The 27248-nt window shown below is 34.9% G+C and overlaps 1 pseudogene; it reads right to left on the bottom strand.

The window, feature by feature from the left end:
- Positions 1-7024: 7024 nt before the first annotated feature.
- LOC103005560 (rho GTPase-activating protein 17-like) lies at positions 7025-8961 on the bottom strand (annotated as a pseudogene).
- Between the last annotated feature and the right edge of the window lie 18287 nt (positions 8962-27248).

Here is a 27248-nt window from a genome sequence, read left to right as displayed (position 1 = left end):
TTGCCTTATCAATATTCTTGTAATATAATATCCATTGTTAAATAAAAATATTCTTAGAAGAATTAACTTGTGAATTAAATCTAAAAGTAATTGAATGTTCTTTAAAACATCTTCTTAAGTAATATTTAGAATCCTTTAGTCTTTAAATGAAAGCTGAAATAATTATTAATGTAGTAAGTTTTCTCAAAGTATGGCACAAATGTTAAAAGTAACATTGACTGTTTTTACTCAAAGTTTCCACATCTTTTAATAAAATGTAAAAAACCTCAAAACAAATGTTCAATAGCAGTAAAAGTTACATAAATTTGCTATGAAGTAATTATAATTTCTGAATGTGCAATCTATAGCAATAACAAAAATTTTTATTATAATGATAAACCTTAAGGTAAATTTTAAATGCATTTTGAATAGGAAGGTGCTTTAGTGTTTTTATTAGTGTTATTATGGTATATCATTCTCTGCCCTTTTGTTTTTAACTCATCTATGTCTTTAAAGTGAGTTTCTTATTTATGACATATGGTTGGGTCTTACTTTGTTTATTCATTTTGGCATCCGTTTTTTAGTTGGTGTGTTTAGAACATTCCTATTTGATACAGTGGATTAATGTCTATCATATTTGTGTCTGTTTTCTACTTATTGTATTTTTTGTTGTTTCTCCCTTCCCCTTTTTTTGCCTTTTCCGGTTTTAACTGAGTATTTTATATGATTCCATTTCTCTCCTCCCTTAGCATATATATCATTTATATCTCTTTTTAAAAAATGTTTAGTAGTTGTTCTAGGGTTTAAAATGTATATTTCAAAACAATCTAAGTTCACCTTTGAATAACACTATACTGCTACACATATCACTACTGTACTGCTATACATGTAGTGCATGTACCTTGTAATAGAGTATTCCCATTCTTCCCTCCTATCCTTTGTGGCATTGATTTATTCATTTCACTTATCCATAAGCCATAATCACCCAATACATGTATACTATTATTACTTTAACAAAGTGTTATCTTTTAGAACATTTAAAAATAAGAAAAAAATATTTTATTTTATTTTTACTTATTCCTTCTCTCGTGCTCTTGCTTTATTTAGATCCGGTGTCAGATCAATGGAATTTTCTTTCTCCCTGAAGAACTTCTTTTAAAATATCTTTCAAGGCAGGTCTGCAGGACATGTCTGTTTTTATTCATATGAGGAAGTCTATTTCTCTTTTACTTCTGAAGGATAATTTCCTGGAGATAAAATTCTAGTTCGTTTTTTCCTTTTACTCTCAACACATTAAATATTTAATTCCCCTCACTGCTTGCATGGTTTGTGTAGGAATTCCACTATAGTTCTCATCCTTGTTCCTCTCTAAGTAAGGTGTCACACATCCTCTCCTGGCTTCGTTTAAGATTATCTCTTTGTATTTGGTTTTCTGTATTTAAAAATAATATGCCAAGGTATGGATTTTTTTTGCGGGGAGGTATTTATCCTGTTTGATATTCCCTGATCTTCCTTGATGGGTGGTTTGCTGTCTGTTGTCAATTTTGGAAAGCTCTTGGCCAATATTTCTTTAAATATTTCTTCTGCTCCATTCTCTATACTTGCTATACTCCACTTACAGGTATGTTACGTCTTTGGACATTGTTAAGCAATTCTTGGATGTTCTTTTTTCTTTTGTTGTTGTTTTTAAATTCATTCTTTTTTCTTCTCTTTGTATTTCAGTCTATAGAGTTTCTACTGATCTTTCTTATTCGTCACTGATTCTTTTTGGCCATGTTGAGTCTACCAATGAATCCATTAAAGTCATTCTTCATTTCTATTACTGTTTATTTGATTTCTAGCATTGATTTTTTTCAATTATTTCACAGTTTGAGTATTACCTTTTGATTCTTTCATAGCTTTTCATCTTTCTGTTTACAATACCTACCTGTTCATATATGTCTTCTCTTTGCATTAGATCCCTTACCATATTAACCAGCATTATTTTTAATTTCTTCTCTCACAATCCCAATATCTATTTAATATCTGAATATGGTTCTGATGCTTGTTTTATCTTTTCAGACTGTGTTTTTCCTTGACTTTTGGCATGTTTTTGAATTTTTTGTTGACAGTTGGATAAGGTGTATCAGGTAATAGAATGAAGTACATAAATCTTTAGTACAAATTTATGCTAATTTGGCTAGTACTTGGGTTGTGTTATTTAATTGTTAATATGTCTAATATTTATTTTAGCTTTAGTTACAAGAAGCTTCAACTTATTCCTCTAGTGTGCTTTGGTTTTGTCTTCTTTTTTGGCTTTGGGGATTTCCTATATGCTGCTCTTGGAGAGAGTCTGTGTCATGTAACTCTTTCATTTGTAATCCATTGTAATGAAACTGGAGGCCTGTTGGAGTGGTGGTAAAGTGTTAGTTAGTAGGCGCATTCTATAAACTTCAGATTTAGTATTCATCTTTTAATGGCCATGCATCGCAGGACTGTGGCTTTCACAAGAGCTTCTGTTCCTTATCCTCACACCCTACTCCTTTCTCTAACTGCAGAGTTCCCAATCTATTTCTTCAAAGTACTATCCCCTAATGAGAATCTTGTTCTTTTGTTTTTTCCCCTCCAGGAAGATGGGAGATGACAGATCAAGGAGAAATCATCTTGCCCCAGTAGAATGTGCTTCCAGAATTGCAATCTGGTGAAGTTCTTTCCCTTGGAGTATAGGTCACTGTCATTGATAACGTGCTGCTCACCTTTCACAATGATTACATTCCCTTCCTCTTCCAGTGCCATGAAGGGATCTTTCTCAAATCCTCACTATGAGAATCTGGTGAAATTCTCAGAAAGAAAATTCACACAAGATAGGGCTCCTGCTAAAATAGCCTCCCCCAACTCCATCCCACAAGACTGAGGCCTCTTGGAGTTTCTCATTCTCACATTGAACCCTTCACTGAAAAATTTCTGGTCCTCCCAAGTCAGCCTCTTGGTGGCACCAGATGAGTTCTAGTAGATATTATAAATATTTCTCCATGAAAATATTCATCATAGTAAAGACAAATTGGTTACTATCTCAAAGCAACTGGGAGACTTTAATAATACATCTGAGGTTATTTTTATCATCACCTGTCAACAACATAATCCTGGAAAACCTGTAAAGGTGGGACATGGCCAGGAAGCAAATCCTCAAGGGCTATTTGAGCAACCTGAAATGGCTTTTATACAATTTCCCTTCACGATGGGATTTGAGTATGTTTTAGTTACTTTATGTCTATTTTCAGAATAGATTGAAGAACTCTTTTGCTAAAACGTCACTGCCCTAACAAGTCACTAAAATGCTGCTTGACTTTATGTTCCAACCTGGGGCATTCCAACATTTATATAATGTGTCAAATGTACATACTTTATGGAAACCATTATAAAAGAACTCTATAAGATGTTATCTCTTACTCAAAAACCACACTGCCCTTACCACTCACAATCTTCTTGAAAGGTTGAAAAGCTCAATGGCATCCTTAAATTAAAATTAGTAAAATTTTGAAAACCCTTTAATTTCTTTGGCTAAAGGTACTCCAATTAGCCCTAATGGCCATATAGTCCTCTCACTCACAGACACATCAATTTACCCTCTATGAATTGGTAACTGAGATGTCTATTCATTTAGAGATTTTTCTCTTTTATACTAGCCTATGCTCTGCTACATGCAGTCAAGGCAAAATATTGCAAGGGACTTAAGTACTATACCCTGTCCTATCACCATCAAGTTAAGATTGCCTTTCTTCTTCAGATTTTGAACAAGGAGCTTTCATGTATCGGAAAAGACATAAGAGAAAAAGCTGGTCTTGAACCTTGTTGAAATCAATTTTATCAGGTTCTATTAGCAACAAATAAAAAATTTCAGGAAGTCAATGCTTAGGTTTACCTTTCACAACTAAAGAAGCAATGTAGAATTGGACACAATTGGATAATACTCTAATAGGGGACCTCAAAGTGAAGATTCACAGATATCCTAAAGAAGCAGCTCATCTTCCTAAGTACAAAGCTGACCCGAGACCTTCAGAACAAGCAGATGATGTCAGATAGTGGACTGCTTTCACTCAAGATGTCAAACCTAAGTCTGTTTGACACCTAAGTCCTGTTTTGTTTCTTACTTTCTCACTTATAATCATTCTTCTCATTTTCGATAGATTCCTCATTGTTGTTCACCTATAAGGCCCTTTTTCTCCTTTCTTTCCTCTTTATTATATTTTTTAGATCAAAACATATGCATTTTAAATAATATATAGCATGGAAAATATAAAATGGGATAAAAATGTATAGCATGGAAAATTTTTTAAAAATACACATTCTAAGACAATTTTTAGATTATCCCAAATGTAGTTATTGCCCTCAATTTTACCTACTATTGACTATACCATGTATCACCAGACACTCATGATAAACATTTGTGGCCAATTCTGCTTTCATCAAGTGACACTTCAGGGAATTACAACTGGATAGTGTTTTTACTTGCAAATATATGAACAAGTGACCATAAACAAATCAACCTGTGACTTTGCTAGTGCCACTCCATCCCAGAAAGAAAAAAAAAAAGCATTACAAATCTATTGATCACATGACAGGTAATTCTAAATTTGAATTCAACAATCTTCACAGGGCAATAGGCCAAGTACTTGCCACCTGAAAGAGACTAATAGAGATCCAAATATGTAACCTAGCTAATGTAAGGCTTTGATTCTGACTTTGTGTTGTGGACAACTCCTTTGTTTCTCTGCATCTTTGAGTGCCCCTAGCAGGTACTACTTTATTTGTCGCCAGGGTTCCAGGTCTTGTTTGCCTCAGACAAATAACTCATGAAATTTAGGAATCACATTTGAAAATTTTTCTATACACAGAGACCCTAATTCTATAATAACCAAGTCTGGAAATTCTGACCCAGGCACAATATCCAAAAAAAGGCCATTCTTGATTATTCAAACATTTTACTCATACAAATTACTGATTCATTTTTTAATATGAAAAATCAGAGCAGTGTCCCCATTGGTGCTAATCTTACACATAGACAAAAGTGAAGGAAACTTATCAGTAACTCTGACAGAAGTTATTAAAGATATCACTTCTGCGCTAGATGGAATATAGGTCAGTCTGAACTCATTGGCATGACTAGTGAAATTGCTCTCAACTTCTTGTTGGTAAATTATAATGATGTCTGTGCCATTGCTAATACTTCTTGCTATATTTGGATGAATGAAACAAGCAAAGTAGAATAGGCTATATATTATTGCCTTAAGGAAGAAGCTACTTGAATGTCTAAGTTTTCTCCTTGTGGTCTATGAGACTTGTTCTTTGGCCTGGGTTCAGAAGGTTGGGCTCCTGGTTCCAAGCATCTTAAATGAAGTATTAATTATTGTTACCTTGTGTTCATTTTAGTAGTTATTATGCTGTTCCACTACATTATATCCCTGATCTTAAATGTTTCTATGCAGCTGCTCTTTTGTCAGATGATTACCATGATAGTACAACAAAAATGCCAAGAATTGTTTTTCATACAGTTGCATAAGGACACAACTGAACAATCCTAAAGCAGTGAAGATCTGGATCTAGCCTTTCCTCAGCTGGTCAACTTCTTGCAAGGGACAGCATGATCAGAATGAGGACTGAGAGAAAATATATATACAAACAATGGCCCGGCCATATATGACAATTAGAACTCTTACCTACAACCTCTGAAGGAACTAGCCCAGGAAGAAAAACCACTACTTGTGCAGACATTGACCCCGAATAGTCAAAGACATTTGGCTTCCTGGTTGTTTTCTCCTGCTTCCAACTAAGGACCAACCAGTGAAAGTCAAGTTAACATAAAAGATTATGGTTTGAGAGGTTTAGGGGAGAAGTGGACCATACTTAATACAAAATGATTTTGCAGCAAGAGTGAAGGAGAAGCAACTCATTCCTAATACATAAGAATGAAAGTCCAAGTAGCAGGAAGTAGGTAACTTACAATTAATGTATTTATTAAATAAATCATTTACACATTGCTTCTTATTCATTTCAAATTGCCTTGGTGCTACTTGCTTGCAATAACAGCTGTGACTAAAGCTTCCTATACACATCTCAGCAATAATACTCTTTCCAGTCTAGGTATTTCATTTTGTTTTGCTTTTGGCATAATTTCTTTCCCGTTTAAATAAATTCAACTTCTCAAGACACAAGTCATTCAGCTTTAAGTGTTAGCCTCCACTTTTTCCTCAAGCTGAGCAAAAGGCAAAGTCTTGCATAGTAAGCTTTTATTCTTCCCTCTAATGAAATCTTTTCACTGGTTTGTGACGATAATGGTTGCCTGCCCTATTCCACTCACCAGTAAAGAAGAGGTCAAGGGCTAGGAGGCAGCTTTTTTCATAAGGCTGCCCTTTCTGTATCATCCATATCCAGCAAAATGTAGACGGGCAATTTTTGCTTGCTGAATATGAGTGTATTTCAGGAAATATGCTGCCAAGTGGTTCTGAAAACCTAGAATTGTTGTCATAAAATATTATAAGCCCTAGTTATTACTAAATATGGAAGATCATATATCCATTACTATTTTGAAAGCTGTTAGTGCTGTGTTGGTGAGGTTGCCATCCCCCACTGAGTGGGCATCAGGAGAATAAGGGGATGGGGGCACACTGGGTCAGCATCATGGCTTTGGTATTTGTCTTGGTCTCAGTAAGATTTCACTATGTAACTGTACAGTCTCAAGGTTACTCACAGCTTGAATCTAAGAAGCTAAAATCTAGGACTGTCCTCTTTGAGTGAAGTACTAAGGGTGTTGGACTCTGGAGAGAAGTGTGAGATAATTGCTCAAGTCCAGGCTCACTGGGCAATGCCATGGGTTTGGAAGGGCTATGGCTATCCAACTTGGCTGGCCTAGGTTGGGGCTGTGTCAGTGGGTGTTTGTGAGGTTGTAAAGGACAGGCTATGGAAGTACCCCCCAGGGCCCAGAGAGCTGGGAGACAGCGGAGGGCTAGCCGAGAGCCTGACCTGTATGTTGAGTGCAAGGAGGATTTAGTGAGAGACTGGTTAGATGCTAAGATATTCTTGGGCAACTCTGGCCCCCAGGATAGCCAGAAGGTGGTTTTCCTGGTTTTAGGGGTGCTGGAAGGATTTTTAACAGCTCAGAGCAAAGTATGAGTGCTAACATAAGAGGAATTGTGAGCTCTACCAAAGCTGATGGGACCTGGCAGCTGCCTGAGACTGGCTTTGGCTAATAGTTATCTGACTCCAGTTCTTCAGCCCCTGTTCCAGTGTGTCCATAAAGTAGGGGCGGTCTTATCCCCTTCACTGCTTTCAGCCATAGAGCTTTGGGAGGGTGCTCTAGGCCCACTGAAGCCAAGGTGATGTGATCTGCAGATGGGAGAGGCAGGTGGAAAGCAGGGGATATATGCTTTCTTTAGAGTGCTACCCTAGAAGTCCATAAGCTTCATATTTAAGTTCTCCTTCTTAGCCAATTCTCCTTCCATCTCCACCAAATGGGCAGGCCACTTCTTCTGCAGGGTCCCTGAGTTAGTCATTTCCAGTGTGGGAAGAGTGATGGAATTTGTGTGGAGATGTACAAATGCTCCGATACATTACATTTTACCTTTATAGGGAAGAACCAGTTGTCATACTGAATGATTTGTTCAATCACCATAACCACGTGAATGGATGTGGCTATAGCCATTTCAGCAAGCATTCCTTCATTTTTGGCCCATAACAAGTTAGGCACAAAAATGATTGCAGTGCATTTTGTTAATGCTGCTGGTATAAGCAAACTCTGCAAGGAACTTAATTAAATACCTAAAGTTAACGAAATTTTGTGGTGACAACTTTTGACCTGTTCTCCATAAATCTTGAAGTTTTTTGTCTTAACCCCGCACACTTGCAACTTGTGTCCATTATTCACACAGATTGAAAGTCATCAAAATTTAAGGCAATTTCCATAATTAGGACTTTATATCAACAGCTTACAGAATGGGGGTCTGAATAGAACTCATCTAGGCGAGAGGTAGAGCAGTCTAAAACAGCTCTCAGTTTCTTTAACTTGGAGGCCCCAATACCAATTTTAAAATGCCCTTCTCTATGTGGTTCTCTAGGAGAAGCAATGACACAGGTCTCAACCAGAACCACCTCTATTCTTTCAAAGGAGTCCCCAAAGCTGGTTTTCCACTCACTTACCTTGATTGGCTCACATTCCAGTGAGGGCCCTTCCTAAGACTGCTAATGCTTTTTGATGGTAATATGCTTGGGCTTCTAATAAAGAAACAAAGAATTTGTTATACTGCCCTTTGGCCATACAGTTGCTCGTGTCTGCTGCAAATTGATCCTTGCAGTGTTCTACTTGATTTCCAGCTTCAACCATCTCTTAAGGTATCTATTTTTTATGGAAGCCCCTGAAAGTTGACTTCTGAAGTTTTGTGAGCTTAGTTCCACCTAGCTCTAACCAAATCCCATTTTATTGAGCTATTTCCTCTGTTTCTCGATATTTAGGGATCTCCACTTCTGTTTATGCCATGCAGAAAGTCCACAATCTTTTCTTCAACAAAGAAAAGCACTCCATCATGCTGAGTTTAGAGCTAATTGATTCTCAGCATCCCCACATGTGTCCAGCATCCTCCCCAAGAGAAATTCTTCTAGCTGAGCTGATGCGTTTTGAATATTTTGAGTTTTGAAAGGGGTTTTCTGTACCTCCTGGCATCGGTGCCACACTGGCCCTGGAAGCACACCATCAGGCTCTTGTGGGAATGGTGGTATATTGACTGAACCATGTCCATGCACAGCTTGAATTGTAACAGATCTTCACAGAGGACTTCTGTTTTCTCAGCTCTAGCCACAGTTTGGTTGGCCAGCTGCTTCATGAAGTTGAACTTCTTCACTCCTGCAGTGGTGGCCAGGCCTTAGGGACTCAGGCCTGAAAAGGCAGGGCAGCAGCATCAGTGGTTCCCCAGACTCACCTTTGGCCATGTCATGTGTCACTCGCAGTGACATAGCCCTACTTCCTTTCTTATGTTTCTGTTTCTGCTATCTTACTTCAGGTTGCTCTCTGATAGGATCTCCAGGTTGAATTTGGCTAAATCATCATGTCAGTTGCACAAAATTTGTGGAAGCCTGGTCCTTCTATCAGATGAAATGTGGAAGTGTGGAAACATATGGAATGTATATGATACTACTTTATTTTGAAATTGATTGCATAATGCAAATATAAACACTTAATATTCATACAGTTTGAATCTTTGTGGGAGAAATTCTTCTTTGCAGGATGTATTGTTCTTTCTTGTAAGAAATAATTATACTGCCACTTAATTGCCATTTCTGAAAAAAAATTAATTTTAACTTGGTTGTTGCTGAAGTGTGACCTTGAAAGTGACTTGTCTCTTTAACAAAGGAAATGGTGAAATATGTACTACCAAATACAATTTACTCTGTCTTCTTTTAAAGTTGCTTCTGAAAATATTCCATACATACTGTTTATATAAGCATTAATATTAAAATGGAAGTTAAGGGATTTTGTGTCTTCTATGCACTCTATCCAATATTGAAAACCAAACAGTTTTCAGTTAATACTGTCTCTTAATTGCTCTAATGTTCCATGTCAATACTTTATGCATAAAACAAAGAGAGCTTCTTAGTGTTAGTTTCAGTCCTTACATGATAAAGAGTTTGAATGGTCAGTATGCAGTGTAGTATAAATACACTTTAGACAAACTGAATTTAGAAGGCAATGATATGGCTGCAAATTTGCAAGAAGATTCAGAGTTTATTTATATTTTGCAAGTTCAGCATTGCTGAATAATCAATGTTACTGGAAAACAGTTTATCAGTCAGAATCCTTCAAGAATGAGAAATGGACAGTTAAATTGACAAAGTCTGCATAAGAGTAAATTATTAATCTACACACCAAAGAAGAAAGGCATCCTGAAAAATATTTTCTAAGTAGAATTTTTACTGGTTCTCTCACCAGTCATGCTAACTATCAATTCACAGACTACATACTAATAACATAGATTTTTTAATTGAAAAAGAAGTCAATAGCTGCATTATTTGTCACTTCTTACCTACACATCTGACATAATTCCATAGAGTATTTTCTTTCAGTTAACTATTTTTCCTGAACAAATTTTGGCCTCAATTTTCCTACAGTCAAATCGGTTCAAAAGTTCAATGTCATTTTTTTCAAACCACAGGCAATTTTGATGAATTTTATCACAGATAGGATAAACAACTATTGTCCCTATGTCAGTTCTTCAAAGGAAAAAAAATGTATTACAGTTGTGTAAATAATGATTTGTGTTTGTCAAGAAGCACAAATCAGTCGGAGTTTTATGAAGAAAAGGGATAATCATCCTTAATAAAAAGGAGCTATTGTTTGAGAACAAAGTGCACATACTAATTTTTGAATTTGATCAAATCTCTAATAGGGAATGTATGAGGAAAATTTCAAAGGTGTAAGGAGATATTCAAGTATGCTTGCTTAACTTTTATAAAATCAGAATCATGTAGTTGAATCTCATTATATTGGGCAACTTCAGGTAGAATGTTTCAACTCTGCTCTGCTTTGGTGTGATGTGAGCATCATTGACAGACATTCTGTAACATATTGCTATGATTTTTGTAATGTAAGAATGTGTATAATATCCATAATAATATAATATAATATAATATAATACCCATCTTACATTACTATTTTCTCTGTTAGATGTTACTAGGTTTCACAATGTTTTTCATGGTTTGTGAATTCACTGAACTACACTTGGCTCTTAGCTGCTATATAGCTGTAACTGAAAGTGGAGCTCTTCCATCAAAAGTGCAGAACCTCAGTGCACACACAATGTGTACAAGCCTCACTCAACTTAGCTTACTTTTCCTTTTCTTGTTCTCTTGGTTTGAATCATTTCAGCTAGAACTATTGTGTAATAAATCATGTATTTAGAATGAGACAAGGAATAAATGAAAACAATACTGTCAAAAACACTAGATTGATAGAGCTGGTAGTTTACATAACCGTAGAGAAAAATTACAGGAACTGCTTAAGCAGTTTTCATTATAGACCCAGGTTTTATGTTGATGTTTTAAAATGTCAGTTATTTTTACCTTGAGACATCTTGAATGGAAGGTAGCTTGTATCTTGTTGCTACTTTTCCACTAGGGCAATGCATTTTATTTTTAAGTAGTTATTTATTCCTTCTATTAGATTCAGTGGTTTTTCTTTTATTAGTCTATCTACCATGGGCATTAAACACAACTATGTATTGTGTTTTGTTTTGTTTTTTAAATAAATTTATTTATTTATTTATATTTATTTTTGGCTGTGTTGGGTCTTCGTTTCTGTGCGAGGGCTTTCTCCAGTTGCGGCGAGCGGGGGCCACTCTTCATCGCGGTGCGCGGGCCTCTCACCGTCGCGGCCTCTCCCGTTGCAGAGCACAGGCTCCAGACGCGCAGGCTCAGTAGTTGTGGCTCACGGGCTTAGTCGCTCCGTGGCATGTGGGATCTTCCCAGACCAGGGCTCGAACCCGTGTCCCCTGCATTGGCAGGCAGATTCTTAACCACTGCGCCACCAGGGAAGCCCCCTGTATTGTGTTTTAATAATGGTTATTTGCCATCACCATCATCTTCATGATGAATGTAATTATGACTTCATCATCTGAAACATCACCACTAGAGCAATTAAAAAATATAAAATGTTGCTATATGTCAGTGGATGAATTGAAGATTTCCATATATTCTTTTTGCATTTATTTATCACAACAACTCTAGGTATTAAATTTGACTTATTTAAAAAATGTGACTGAGCAACGAATGTTAAGTAGCCATCTGATTCTAAAACATGGTATCAGGAATACAGATCCTAGTTAGAGAGATGCTAGTTTTATGACAGTGCATCTGTTTTCCATATTGAAAGTACACACACACTCTTAAGAAAAGACTCAGTGTTCCATGGTAGCTATCCTTTATTTTACCATCTATAGTATTTTCACTTACCCACCCCTTATATTCCTACTTTATCCTATGTGCTCTTCTTTAGCCAAAATATTTTAATATTTGGTTGGCTTTATAAATATAATAATCAAAATAAAAGTTATAAATGAGTTTGAAGTGAACTAGGAGTAGAAGGAAACTTTCTTAACGCAAAAGGTCATTTATAAGTTCTATAGTTAACAACATAGTTTATGTTCTTGTTGGTGAAAACATGAATGCTTTTCCCATAAGGCTGAGAGTAAGGTAAGGATTTGTACTTTCAACCTTTTTTCTTGAGATCCTAGAAAGTTCTGCAATGGAAAAAATGAAATAAAATGTATACAGTTTACAGAAGAAGGAATAAAACAGTTTTATTCACAGTAAAGATAATGTTCTACATGTAAAAGCCTAAAAACTATAACAACTACTGGAATTAATTTGATAAGTTCACTTTTTATAATAACATTAACTAAAATTCAATTGTGTTTCTGTATACTATCAACAAACAGCTATAAAATGAAACTAAAATGAAAATATCATTTACAAAAGAGCTGAAGAACATAAAACATGCATGGATGAATTTAACAAAAACATATATAAGACCTCTACAATCATACCTAAAGAACTTTGGTGATAGAAGTCAAAGAAGACTTAAACAAATTGAGATTTATACAATGCTTATGGATTCAAAGACTCAATACTTTTATATCAATTATCCCAGAAATTATTATTAGAATTAATAAATTCTAACAAATTTCTGAAAAAAATTGTTTTTGGAAGTTGATAAAATTATTCTAAAATTCATGTAGAAATTCAGAAGATCTAAAATAGCCAAAATAATTTTGAAGAAATAGTTTAAACATTTTGAGAAATCATACAACTTTATTTAATAATCAAGACATATTGTGGTACTGACATAGAAATAGACTTATTAGATCAATTGAACCAAATTAAGTGTCCAGAAACAAATACATATTTATAAGGCCAATGGATTTTTTAAAATGTACCAAATCCACTTAATGGCAAAAGAAAGCCTTTAACAAATTGTTCTGGTACAATGAGCTATTCATATGTGAAGAAAATGAACCACTATCTCACACCATACACAATTTTGAGATTGATATTTGACCTTAGTAAGAAAGCTAAAAGTACACATCTTCTACAAGAACACACAATATCTCTTTACAATCTTGGCATAGTCAAGATTTCTTAGAGAGGACCCACTAGGCCTTGACAATAAAGATCTTTATTTAAAAAAAAAATGTTAAGCAACAGACATAGGTATGAAAATTAACAGGAAGCCACAGAGTGGGAGAAAATAAATGTTATACATATGTGTTTGGCAAAAGACTTGTTTCCAGAATACATGAAGACTTCCCACAAATCAATAATGAGCAAATAAAATCAGCAAAATAAAAAAGACTTTAAAAAGGAAGTTATACGTTTACCCATAAGTTAATAAAGAAGCAATCAGCATCATCAGTTATGAAGGGAGTGGAAATTCAAATATATCACTGTGGGTGAGGAGTTCAGCTCCTGTTCAAAAACCTATTTATGATTTTTCAGGCCTGACCATGGGCAACTATAGAGGCTTTACCTGGCAGGCCTCTTGGGGGAAAACTGCCCTCCCCACACCAGTATTGGTGCACAGCCAGTGCATTGCAGTCTCTGAATAGAGTTTCAGTCAAGGACTCAGCCCCTCTCTGGCTGGCCATGCTCTTACTAAGATCTGCATTTCTAACCCAGGCACTTACTCCAAAGACTGTATGAATAGGATCATCAAAAGGATTGTGTCCTGTTTCAGATGACGTATTAGTCCTAATTCACTTAAAGAAAATTGATTTTACTACTATTTTCAGTAAAACCTTCATTTAGTCAACAGGTAATTATTAGATTCATCCTGTTGCCCTGCACTGTATAATGCTTATGATCTCCTGAAAAAGACAATCATTAAAAAGGTTTATCAAACGTGCTGAGTTTCATGACAAAAAAAGCAAGTGGATTCATTTGCAAGAATATTTTCTTAAGCAAAATATAAATACATCCTGAATAATTCTCTGTTTTTGGATGAATAACTGAAATATCACAGAATAATTTTTAAAAATTGTATGCTCTTTAGTGCTGTGTCATACTATAATAGTTTGTATTCTCTCTTTTTTAAAATAATAGATATCAAATGCAATATCATTATTAACTATTATTATAATTGTTACAACAATTATAGAAAATATTTAAAGAGCACTTATTATGTACCTGACATTGTTTAAGTACTTTATATGGATAAACTCTTTTCTTTCTCAAAAATCATTCTGTGAGACAGGTGTTAATGCTGTCACCATTGTAGCAATGTTAGTGTCTATCTATAAGTTACCAGAGTATTCAAGCTTGCAAAATAAATGTTGACTCTTAATAAGATGATAATTATTAAATTTGTACATTTTTAATAAATTCATGATTTTCAGAGGGTATGAAGAGATTTTGAAAAATGCTTATTTGACCAATTTTTCTAGGAATTTTGGCAATATTACATGTAATTAGATTGTGAAGTAACAAAGGCAAAAACTTCACTATGGTTGAAGTTGCAATTCTTTATTGAGATTTTAATTTTGTTAAAGAGAAAAATATGACTTAGGACCAAAATTTTTAGAGGAATTGTGCTTTTTTTTTCAGTATATATCAGGAAAAGATGGAAACTCTAATTCGAAAAGATACATGCACCCCTATGTTCATAGCAGCACTATTTACAATAGCTAAGACATGGAAGCAATGTAAATGTCCATCAACAAATGAATGGGCTCAGCCATAAAAAATAATGAAAGGATGTCATTTGCAGCAACATGGTTAGACCTAGAGATCATCATACTAAGTGAAGTAATTAGCCAGATAGAGAAAGACAAATATCATATGATATCACTTATATGTGGAATCTTTAAAAATGATGCAAATTAACTTATTTATAAAACAGAAATAGACTCACAGACATAGAAAACAAAATTATGGTTACCAAAGGGGAAAGGAGGGGGAATAAATTAGGAGTTTGGGATTAACAGCTACACACTACTATGTATAAAATAGATAAACAACAAGGTCCTACTGTATAGAAGAGGGAAATATATTCAATATCTTGTAATAACCTACAATGGAAGAGAATCTGAAAAAGAATAGATATATACATGTATAACTGAATCACTTTACTGTACACCTGAAACATTGTAAATCATCTACACTTCAATTAAAAAAAAAGGAATTATGCTTTTTATACCCTTGTTTACCTAGATGAGTCACTTTCTCTAAGCACAAATTATGACATCTTTTATCTTCTTTATTCGCTCCACAGTAGACTGACATACTTAGTTGTGAAATCTGGAAAAAAATCACTGAACTTAATCTCCAGAGCTGCTTCTTCATCTTTGCAATTTCTTGTTCAGTACTGGGAGGCCTGCCCTAATTAGAGCTGCCTGTAACTGGGTGGGTAAATCAGCTTATTTCTGGAGTTCCATATTAGAACTGCTACTTCATCTAACCTAAGATTTAGTGTGAATAACATTGACTACGTTGATCTCCTTCTACCATTCCTTTGTATTTTTAAAAATTTTTTCAGACCCTTATGTAAAAGAGATGTTATTCGTTAGATACAATTGAAGAACCTAAGGTACACATAAATTTTACACCATTACCTTCTTTGAAATCCATTTACCAAATAACTATTAAATTATTTATAATGTTGTATCTCTGATGCAGTTGAAGTTAATAAATTATTAAGATTATCTTAGTGTAGACCAATGTGCATTCCGATCATGTTACTTTACATCTAAGAATGATGATTTCAGTTGATTTTATGATATGAAAAATTGAGGGGTAGATTAAATACAAAATCTTAACTTTTATCTGAGGCCTTCATGTTTGAATGGATAATAAATTTACAGCCAAGTTCTGAAATTTAAGCATTTGAATTCAGGCATGAACACAAAAAAGATGGGCAAGTCCCAATACCTTACAAATTACAATAACGATTTGAAGTTTCCATGAGTAGGCTGGGGAAATAAATTATTCACTGACTGACTTTCACAGGAAACCCTTATAAATTAGACACTGATTGAAGTTTTTTCTTCTCCTAAAATGGTTAAAAAGCTGCTTTTATAAAAATTCAATTAGCACTCTTACTTTATGATGTTAGTATATATGTCATTTATGAAATCTTCTTTGGGAATATTCTCATCTTAAGGTAGATCAAATTCACTCTTAATAAGAAGATCTCAATTAAGATTTATTAGAAATTTCTTGTGATGAAGCAAATTAAGGATTTGTTGATATAAGCAAATGATTTATATGTTGATTTACTTTGCACAGCACATAGTTGCTTTCAGCAGTAGGGGATGGTTATTTAAAGAGCTAAATTGCTCTGCAGGGTGTCGATGGAGCCAGGCAATGAATGGCTCCAATCAAGCCACCCACATTCTGGTGGAATGTCTGTGACTGTGGCATCATAGATGCCGTTACCCAAAATGTGCTGCTAATTGTAATTTTCATTCTGAATCCAGGAGAATTTAAATTATTTTTGACTGGTAGAGTCTTATAGCAGTGTTTAATCTCTATCATTTAACTACATCAAGGAATCTCTTTATTCACATTAAAAGAGTATCACAAGACAGCTGACTATACTATATACATATGCACACACACAAACACAGACATCAAACATTGGGATTCAGACATATTTCTTGCTATAACTGGGAGACTTGGGACTTAGGCCCTTTTGTATGAAAACTGAGTATATACATCATTCTGCAGGAAGGATCCAGGAACAATAGGCTTAACCCAATGTGAACCTTTAAGTAATAATTTGTCATAGATCATATTATCTGTCACACCAGTTGTTTCCAGGGTCAGGGCCTAGGACAAGAAAGCGCTACAGGTAATTCATGAAGAACTGGGACACGTTGCCCTACTGTGGGAATCCTGTAATAAAACTGAAGCCAAAGGTAAAAAGGTTCTGATGCCATCCGCTCACACTGCCCTTTAATGGACTGTGAGCAGCAGTCTGAACTGTGCTGCACAGAAGAGGGGGAAAGCGATCCTGCAGAACGGAGAAAAGACTGGAGGACACCACGTGGCCTTGTCAAGTGCAGCAGGGTCTGGCTACACTGAGGTACCCTGTGAAGACATGACACTGGCTTTCTTTGCTGATACAGAATTACAACCACACGTAGTAGGAAAAGTTGTCATAAGAGCAATTATCAAGGCCTACTCATAGAGGACACATACACAAACGCTTGCAAAGCACCCTCTGCTAAGTCCTGGAAATGCTTTGAGAGGACTTCTAAAGGAGCCAAGATCCTCACTCTGCAGGGGAAGGTTCAAGCTGATGGAAATTTCCCATTTCTTTCTATGTGAGGTAAGGTAAAAGAGACTTCGCAATGCATATAAACACTGTGTAGTTTATTAATAATGAATGGAAATGGAGAAAATAAACCAGAAAATACGCAAACCTTATTTTTATTTCTTGTAACTAGGACTATGTCTATATATGACTTTATATATGTAAATTAATTATTTTTGAGGGGGTTAATAAAATTATGTTCCTGTTTATCCCTATCTATCTTCTCTTTTATTTCTTCTTTTTTGGATGCACGCTCATTTCCAGTTACCTGAGGCTACCTGAAGTGAGATGAGCACACATGCAACACAACATGTGACAGTGCAAGCTTTGAAATGAGACAAACCTCTATTTGAATTCAAATTTCATCAGTTTGAACTATTATATTATCCCCATATAGAGAGTAATTATCACCAGTAATCATCATTCATGATTTCCCTATCTTAATTATATTATATATATATATTAAAATAAGTAACTCACACGTTGTTTGTGAGAATTAAATGAAATAATGACATAGAGTACTTTTAACAATGACTGACATATATCAACTTCTTGATGAATATTAGTCTTACCCCTTATGCACCTTAGAATTTGCTGTGAACTAGTTTTCTTGCTTGTTCCATTTAGAGTCAACCAAAATCCACATATATATTTCAAACCTATTTCACATTCTGGAGCTCATCTTGCCAGTTAAAGGTTTAATAAAAGGAACTTTATGCTCAAATCTCAATGACTCGGCATTAAAATTTCCCTCATTCAATTCCCAATTTTAACTTCCATCTTATTGTCAATAAGTGAGTATTTGTTTCTTTTGATTCCTGTGTCTCATCCCACAATTGAGTTTTGGGGTTTCTGCTTTGCCTCAGGTGTTTTTGATTATTGTGATGATTGGTATCACCCATTCATTAACAATGCCCCTATATAAACTTTCACAAAATCCTGCAGCAACCCAAATAAATTTAATATTATTTTCAACTCCATTTCACAGAAGAGAGAACTGTTACACAGAAATGCTAAGTAACTTCTTTGAGGTCACCAGGCTGTATGTGGCAATATGGGATTGTTAACCTTGGCTCTCTGGCTTCAGTGCTTTTACTTTTAATCACTATGCTATGTCATTTCTCATAAAATACTTAGCATAGTCCCTATCACTTAAGGTACTCTAAATGAATGTAGCTACCCTTTTCCCCATTTCATATTTACTAGTCAAGTTTCTTTGATGCTCTCCATAGTCTTTCTAGGGTTGCTAATCTACATTTGACCCTCTCGATGCTTGATTACCTTACCTGATTTGACTTCCAGTCTTCACTAGATGCCAGACCTCTCATTACTGCTTTGGACTTTGGATTATCATCTCTTCCCAAATTATTATTTCCAGATTATTTGGCTAGCTATTGGAGATTTGATTCTAGTTTGTTTCTTTTCCATGTAAACCAAGAAGTAGTTGTGTCTTTTCAAGTCATCCGTAAGGCTGGTTTTACTCTTGGTGTAAAAGTCTTCTCTTAACCTATACAAAGCAGTTATTTCTTCTGTACTTAGGATCACAACCATTCTTTCTTTTCTAGGACCCAGCTACTGGGATTATTGTTGGCAGGCAGCCTTCAGCTGCTCCTACCTATAGTGACTGCCTCAGTTCTAGACATCCTTGCCCCAAGATACACTGATTTCCAGGCCAGCTCACATCTAATAACTGATCTGTGCAAGAATATGATGACCTAGCCATCTTAGCTTAATTTGGGACGATTATGAAAGGCTATTATACCTATAGAATTCCTAGTGAAATTGCTTGAGGCTATTATTGGGTCTGTATCTCAGCTGATGTCTCCTTCTGCACAATTCATCTTCTTTCCACAGGTATCTATCCCATGGGTAGTCCTTAATAAACATCCTGCCTTCTAAGTTTCATCTTAGAGGCTGCTTAATGGGGCAGCCCATTGTACAACATAATTAATTCATTATCTTATGTCTTTCCTGAGACTTTGAGCTCTCTATCTTTACAGGTTTCTTCTAGTAGTATTTACATATACATTCAAGTCAATTTTATATTCCAACTAAAACAATGATAAAAATCCCTCTCAACTTCATATCATAGTAATCTCTCAATTTTGGCCAGACATAGTATAATGCTTGAGTGGTTGTCCACATTAACTATCTGCATTGTTTATTTTAATCTCACTGCCTTCTTAATGCATTGCCATATGTTTGCAAACATGTCATTTCACAAAAACTGCTTTTGTCAAGATTCACAATTCTTCTAAATCCTGTATACATTTTTCCATTTACTATGTTTGAATTAGACTCTTAAGTAAAAATTTTCTCCCTCAAAAACCATGTATTTTTTAGCTTCAGGAATACCCCTTATTCGATTTCTACTCTAATTCTCTAGCTATCAATTTTCTGTCCTTTTTGGGATTCCCCTTTAATGATTCTGATCACTATTTAAAATGTGGAGTGTCCCCACACACCAAGCAATTCTCAGACACCAGCTGCTTATCCCACAATTCAAATCAATTCTGACACTATCTATCTGGAGATATCATCAGATCCCACAAGTTAAGGTCTCAGTCCTACAAGATTGCCCACCCCCTCTACTTCAGATGCCAATCACAAGTCCAGATTGTCACTGTCACCTGTGCTATCTGACTGGATACAGACCAGAAGTTCCCATGATCTCCTCCTCAGGTTCCATTAATTTGCTACAGCAGCTCACAGAACTCAAAGAAACATTTTACTTACGAGATTGTTGGTTATAATAAAAGGAACAGTCAGATGGAAGAGATGCATAGGGTAAAGCATGGGGAAAAGGCATGAAACTGTCATGATCACTTTAGGCATACTCCTCACCTTACATCTTCCTCTACATGTTTACTAACCTTAAAGTTTTCCAAACCCTATCCTTCAGGATCTTTGTGGAACCATCATCACATAGGCATGATTGATTGATTAAATCATTGGCTATTGATGACTGGACTCAATCTCCACTCCCTCTTTCCTCCCAAGAGGTCAGAAGGTGGGACTGAAAGTTTCAGCCCTCTAATCGCAAGGTTGGCTCCCCTGGCAAATAGTCCATTTTGGGGGCTTTCCAAAGGTTGCCTCATTAACATAACAAAAGACATTTTAAAGCTCTCATCACCTAGGAGATTCCAAAGGTTATCGGTGCTTTTTACCAGAAACAGGGATGAAAAACAAATATATGTTTCTTACTATAAATCACAGTATCACACTCTTCTTCTTCCCAACATTTATTGTTGTTACTCTTTCTTGTCCCATGCTGTGCTTGCCTTAATTCTCATTCTTTATATTATTTTTGAATCATCTATTTATCTAACTTCAAAAGACTATGTGGATACTATTGTTGACCTTAAACAAACACACTGCCAGGTATTTCTCCAGCAAAGATGGGTTTGATTAAATAAAATTCGGGTTGGATTGGGAGTTTGGGACTAGCAGATGCCAACTATTATATATAGAATGGATTAACAAGGTCCTATTGTATAGCACAGGGAACTATATTCAATATCCTATAATAAACCATAGTAGAAAAAATATGAAAAAGAATATTAAAAAATAAAATTCATATTTTATGGTAAGACAAGAAGAATTTAAGCATAAAATTTTTCTTTGCCCATTGGGCTTCCTCCCTCCCCTTTAATGTGTATTGTGCATCTGCAGTAACCAGACCTCCTTAGGAGATAACCTTCCTTCTTAATCTTGTAAGAGACCAGGATAACCCATGACTCATTACTTGCTCTGTATGTATAGGTGTGGAGCATGTAAACTGTCAGTAATATGTCATTGGACCTACAACCTTTTGTCTCAAAAACTTATATAACTGTGCTTTGACCTCTAATGGACGGAACAATCCTCAGAGCTTTCTGAAAGACTCTCTCAGTGGTATAATCCTCAGGTTGGCCTGAATAAAATTTTCCATTTCTTTCATAGACTGTTGATTAATTTTTTTCATTGGCAGGTTTCTTTGGGATAAGCAGAGAACTGCAGTTCAGGGTCTGCAACCATGGTTAGTCATGTACAAGTCCCCACACTGCAAGGGAAGGAGAACATTTTTATGGAGTGGAAAAGAAATTTGGGATGGGTATAGTAAACAAAGAGTCCATGGCTTCATTGGCTGAGTCCTTGCCAGGAAAGAAGAGGCATCTTGCTTCTTCCTGTTGAACTCTGCTATCTTTGCAGAGCATGAAAACTTCCCCTTCTGACCTCCTGACTCTATGTAATTGAGGTTTTAGTTTTTTAAGTTTTTACATTATATTTCACAGGAAAAAATACTTGCTGAGTTAAAACATAATAAACAAGCTTAAACCTTATGGGGAATTTAAAAAAACAGAGAATTTGGTGAAATTATTTTCCAAAGATATAATGGCATAAAATTTTCTAGAAATGACAGAAGACAACAGTCTTCAGATATAATACTCACAGGTCAATATAGTATTTTGAAAATCCTAAATTACAAAAAAGAGAACATAAGTCTTAAAATCATAGAAGATAAAAAAAGAAATTGCAAAGCACTTCCAAAAGATAAGATTTACACTGACAGTCTATTTCACATCATCCACATACATGCAAGAAGTCAGTGGTATAACATATTCATATTGCCATGGGGTGGGGAGCAAACAACTGCCAATCTAAGCTATGCCTGAAGCATGGGGAGGAAGAATCTTAGACAAGTAAAGTACTATTAGAATACATCTTCTTTCTTGTGCCTGAAATATTCTGAACTATTGGATGTGTTGGTATATAATTTATATCAAATTTATAAAGTTATTAGTCATAATTTTTCAAATATTATTTTCAGTTTCTCCACCATGTCTTCTCTGGGGATTCCTATTACACATATATTAGACTGCTTCAAGTTTTCTGGCAGTCAATTGAAGCTCTATTAATCATTTTAGTCTTTTTTTTTTCCTTTTTGTGTTTCATTTTGGATAGCTTCTAGCTGTGTCTTATCTGCCATTAACATCATCTGGTGTATTTTTCATCACATGCATCATAGTTTTTATCTCCACAACTCAATTTGGTTCATATTTTATCTTCTATGTCTCTACTTATCTTTTTGAGTATATGAAATATAATAGTTATGTGAAATATTTTAAATCCTTGTCTGCTAATTATAACATCTGTGTTAATTCTTGGACTGTTTTGATTAATTAATTTTTCTGAGTTTTCTACTCATTATGGGTTATATTTTCCTCCTTCTTTGGTAGTCTGGTAATTTTATATTGTATTGGAGACAGTTTTGGTTTTTTTTACTTTGTTGCATGCTGGATATTCTTATAATCCTATAAAATATTCTTGAGTTTGTTCTAGGATGCATTTAATATATTGGGTTGGCCCAGAAGTTCATTTGTTAAGGAATACGTTGTTCAATAAATGTGTTGTTGAAAATGAAAAATGTGTCTTTTATTTTTACTTAAAACTGAATGAACTTTTTGGCCAACTCAATACTTAGAAAAGAGGTAGATCCTTTCAAGCCTTGCTTTTAAGATTTGCTAGGCAGGACAAAATCAGTGTTTAGCTTAGAGCTTATTATTCTTTACACCTAAGGCAAGACTATTCTGAGTAGTATAACAAGTGCTCAGTAATTTATGAAATTTTCCAGTACAATCCTTTGGGAACAGGTATTATTATCAGCCCTGTGTGAGTGCCAGATATTGTTACTTTTAATTCTTTCAGGTAGTTCTTTCCTCAATATTAAAACGTTTTCTTGAGGCCATGTGCTGATCAATACCCTGTTGAATATTTGAGGGGGACCCTCTGCAGATCTCCACAGTTCTCTGTCTGTGAAGCTCTTTCCTCTTTGATACATCACCCACAAATTCTAGCTATCTTCGTCTCCTGGAATCTCAACTCCACTTCCTTAATTAGGAAGTAGGTTTTCTCTGCCCTCCCTCACGACTGCCACCTGGAAACTCAATGCAGTAAGCTTAGGCAATTATAAGATTCACCTTGTTTGTGTCTTGTCTCACAGGGATCACTGTTCTTCATTGCCTGATGTTCAGTATCTTAAAAACTGTTGTTTCAGATATTTTGTCTGATATTCAGTTATTTCAGGAAAGAGGTTACATTTGTCCCATATTATTTCAAATTGGCTGGCAACAGAAGTCCTGGATAACATATAAGAGTGACCTTTGCTGGTTCTTCCTACATTGATTTACTAGGTGGTATTGTTTGAATAATTTCCATTAAGATCATATGCTATTTGTCCTACTGGGAAAGTCTGTCTAGAGTCAGAAAATGTCAGTAAACCAATACTTTATATAAATTGTATGTATATGATATAATTATATTTGTGGTTAGAGGAATAGGATGTAAAAGTCATCAGTAAGAAAAAAATTATGCATAAAGCTAGATAATTTATCTTGTAAAATATTAAACTGAATTTCAAAATATTTGTTTATTGAGAAAAAACTCACTATGTTTTCACATGTCTAGCTAGGGTCTTTGGCTGTGAAAATACATATCTATATCTATGTATAGATATCATTGTATACACATTTCATTACATTTGTAATTCATTATATACATATAAGTTTTCTTGTAGACAGAATGGACTGATTAAATTTTAATTAATATCAAAGAGTATCTGAGCTATTTAAACAAATTACTTTTCAGACTATTGTCCAAGATTCAGAAGGATTTAAACAATTTCTACTGCAAACAATTTTCCCTGTGGCTTTTAATTTAATGATAAATCAGATTTACTATAATAAATAAGATCACTCTATGCTTCATACTGAGAAATCTAAAATCTAAAAATTGAAAGGTGAACATTTCAGGGCTCTAAAATAAGTAAAAATCAGTAAAAACTGTACTCCAGATTTATTATTTCTGAATCTCTTTCATGAGTATCTGTGTCTCCTGATGTTCCTGTGATATTGTTCTTGATGTCCAGGCCTAGACTCTTTCATTGAAAAGTATAATATCTGTTATAAAACCTATATTTATTTTTATACGTACTTTTTTTTTTTTTTAATTTTATTTATTTATTTATTTATTTATTTATGGCTGTGTTGGGTCTTCGTTTCTGTGTGAGGGCTTTCTCTAGTTGCGGCAAGTGGGGACCACTCTTCATCACGGTGCGCGGGCCTCTCACTATTGCGGCCTCTCTTGTTGCGGAGCACAGGCTCCAGACGCGCAGGCTCAGCAATTGTGGCTCACGGGCCTAGTTGCTCCGCGGCGTGTGGGATCTTCCCAGACCAGAGCTTGAACCCGTGTCCCCTGCATTGGCAGGCAGATTCTCAACCACTGCGCCACCAGGGAAGCCCCTATATGTACTTTTAACACAGTATTGTTTAGGTTCTTATGTTTTCAATTAAAGATACCACCTTGCTAACTTTATCAAATTTATTTCTTGCATTCTTTATCAAAACAAGTACTGATAAATTATACATCTACTCATCTGTCACAGAAGATTTTATTCTCCTCATATTTTGATATGTACCAGATTTTAAATGCTACTTGATATCACATGCTATTACTATAAACAGATGTCTTATACTACATAGTATATTATATTGAGTACGAAAGACACTCCTAGAAGTCATTCAAATGAAATTTTTGCTCTCTCTCTGGGCCATAGATGGTGATTTTCATTATTTAGAAGTCTCACTGTATATCATTCTCTCCAATCCCTGACTTTTATTCCAGTTACATGTGATTATACATCAGGAAAACCTATATTAAAAAGAGATAATCACTTACAATAGTAACTATGGCATTTATGTCACAAATGTTTTTATGTAGGGAAATACTGATGATAAAATACTCTCTTGAAGAAATATTAACAAAGTTAAAATTGATAACATTTATCTCTTTACTGTTTCCTTTCATATTTATCCTTACACTTCCATGAAACAGTATTATATTGAGATTATAGGAAGTGGTGACATGGCCATGACAGGTGAGATAGGTATCTCATAGAAAACTAGTCTTTTGAACCATTGTGGTGTGTAAAAGGGCCTTTTGTGGAAATATTTGATACCTTTACTATTGCTTTTGTTTTGGGAAAGTAAATCTATTAAAAACTTAATCAGCCAAAATGAGATACCACTACAGACCATCAGATGGCCACTATAAAACAACAAAAAATAACAAGTGTTGGCAAGGATGTGGAGAAACTTTAATCCATGTGCATTGCTGTTGAGAATATAAGAAAGTGTAGCCACTGTAGAAAATAGTATGGTGCTTCTGAAAATAATTAGAATTACCATATGATTCAGCAATTCCACTTCTTGTTATATGCCCCAAAGAATTGAAAGCAGAGACTCAAATAGATATTTATATACCATTGTTCATAGCAGCATTGTTCACCAAAGCCAAAAGATGGGAACAATTCACGAATCTATCAATAGACGAATGGATAAACAAACTGTGGTATATACACACAATGGAATAATGTTTAACTTTAAAAAATGAGTAAAATTCTGCTCCATTCTACAATATGAATGATTTTGAAGAAATTATGCTAAATGAAATAAGCTAGTCACAAAAGGACAAATATTGTATGATTGCACTTATATATGGTACCTAAAATAATCAAATTCATAGAGACAGAAGGTAGAGTGATGGTTACCAGGGGCTGGGGGGAGGGAAGAATGGGGAATTATTTAATGGGTACAGAGCTTCAGTTTGGGTTAATGAAAGGGTTTTGGAGACAGTGGTGATGACTGCACAACATTGTGAGGTACTTAGTGCAACTGGACTGTATAATTAAAAGTAGTCATATGGTAAATTTTGTATTATGTGTATTCTACAACATTAAAAAAAAAACAACTTTACAGGACTATCCACATTCTGTCACATTTGTAATAATTAGCTATTATCATTTAGAAACTCCAGGGATTTTATAATATTTCCTTTAGAGTGTAAATTTCAAAACCTTATTAACTGGAACTATTTAAGGAGAGCACATGAGCCTTTAGCTGAGCAACATATGCATTGAAATGAGGTCTGTGTTACTGAATAGCCAGAGAAGAGTGACATAATAAATTACTTTTCACACCAAATAAAAAAGAAATCATTGACTGGCCTTTACCAAGATTCCTGTAACTAGGCTTCCATTACCAAAATGCTTATGGCAACTGGACATATAAGAATTTATATATATATATATGTAATATATAATAATAAATATATAAAAGTATATAAACATATATAATTTTCTTCTAAAACTAGTGCTAATAAGGATATACAAGTTTATTATATTAGGCTATTTCCATTTTTTAACTTGTTAAAAATGACTTGTTAGTCATATTGGAGTATACAGGGCCAGATAAAATGTCACAACTTTTCTTTGGAAACTTTTTGTGGTTGTGTGTTTCTATAGCTGTTGATTTACAAACATTGCCAGGGTTGGACAGTTCTAGTATATCTTTGCTGAGGCACAGCAGAGCCAACTACTATCTTTTAGTAGGAAAATATATGGACCTTTAATCCCACTTTATCTAAGGAATAAAGAGGACCAGTTCAGCCAAGTGTAGAATTTTACACAAAGAAGAGTTAACACTGGGATATGTAGAAACATGGTACAAAATGGATGCAAGGGAGACGATGTTATCAAATGATGGGAATGTCATTTGGATATACTTTACAGATGAAATAACTTTCCTAGGACACTTAAGCATTTTAATTATATTTAGGCATATAGAGATGGTAAACAATTATTTACAGACTCTAGTAAACTCAAATAGGTTTAAGGACATTGTAGGGAATCCAGATAGAAAATTATGCTATGTAGCCATTTCCTGAAGAAAAAAATAGGTGAAGCAGCACAGACAGTAATCAGCTGTCTTCTTGTACACAATATTCCTTTGTGAAGAACTGACTTCCATTCTTTACAACTCCATGAATTCTCTTTCAAAAATCGAAATCTGCTCAATTTGTTTCCCTGGCAGAAATCTTATATAGGTCCCTACTGCCTATAGAA

The sequence above is a fragment of the Balaenoptera acutorostrata genome, chromosome 3, assembly GCF_949987535.1.
Source record: "Balaenoptera acutorostrata chromosome 3, mBalAcu1.1, whole genome shotgun sequence".
Lineage (NCBI taxonomy): Eukaryota > Metazoa > Chordata > Mammalia > Artiodactyla > Balaenopteridae > Balaenoptera > Balaenoptera acutorostrata.
Note: the sequence above shows the minus strand (reverse complement) of the source record. Positions and strands in the feature narration are given on the sequence as shown.